Genomic DNA, 954 nt, shown 5'->3' on the forward strand with positions numbered 1-954 from the left:
TGTTGAGTGTTGCAAGAGTTTGCTAATTAAACAATTCACAAGGTGTTTTGAGCAGAACTTGTGGACATTTCACCAATTGAACAATTTATTGCTGCAGTTGAGAAAAGTTAGTAGGTGTTTATTAACTTTCTTGCCATGTTCATGGAGAATCATGGGTACAAATCCTGGCTCCTGAGTCTGGATTTTTTTTTTTTTTTTTTTTTTTAATTTTTTTTTTTTTTTTTAATTTTATTTTGTCGATATACATTGTAGCTGATTATTGCTCCCCATCACCAAAACCTCCCTCCCTTCTCCCTCCCCCCCTCCCCCCCAACAATGTCCTTTCTGTTTGCTTGTTGTATCAACTTCAAATAATTGTGGTTGTTATATCTTCTTCCCTACCCCCCCGGTTTGTGTGTGTGTGTGTGTGTATGTGTGTGTGTGAATTTATATATTAATTTTTAGCTCCCTCCAATAAGTGAGAACATGTGGTATTTCTCAAAAATATGGAACGCTTCACGAATTTGCGTGTCATCCTTGCGCAGGGGACATGCTAATCTTCTCTGTATCGTTCCAATTTTAGTATATGTGCTGCCGAAGCGAGCACTGAGTCTGGATTTTTAAAGGATTCATAGTCATTGTTGACACTTTAGTTGCCAATGTGCCTGTTGTTATTTCAAGGCTCAACTATCACTTTGTTGAATTTGCAAATTTGGATTAAATAGTAAGAGGTTTTTGACTGAGAGTCCAAATAAAATTAAAACTGTGTGTGGAAGGGGATTGGGAGAGAGGGTCATTCTTAAGAACAAACATCAGCTTTTTCACTCAAGGAAAAAACATATTCAGCTATAAAGGTGGAAAGAGGTATTTAATATTAAAAGAAAACCCTTTCAAGTTAATTTCCAAATCATAATTCTTTACAGATGAAGCTACAGAGCAGTTTTATTTCATTATTTAAGCACAAACTTCCATCAC

The 954-nt window shown here is 35.8% G+C and overlaps 1 non-coding gene across 1 annotated transcript; it reads right to left on the reverse strand.

Annotated features, from left to right (window-relative positions):
- Positions 1-479: 479 nt before the first annotated feature.
- Positions 480-586, reverse strand: LOC134379314 (U6 spliceosomal RNA). Its single transcript, XR_010023718.1, has one exon. It is a non-coding gene; the product is annotated as a U6 spliceosomal RNA (small nuclear RNA).
- Between the last annotated feature and the right edge of the window lie 368 nt (positions 587-954).

The sequence above is a fragment of the Cynocephalus volans genome, chromosome 5 (genome assembly GCF_027409185.1).
Source record: "Cynocephalus volans isolate mCynVol1 chromosome 5, mCynVol1.pri, whole genome shotgun sequence".
Taxonomy (NCBI): Eukaryota; Metazoa; Chordata; class Mammalia; order Dermoptera; family Cynocephalidae; genus Cynocephalus; species Cynocephalus volans.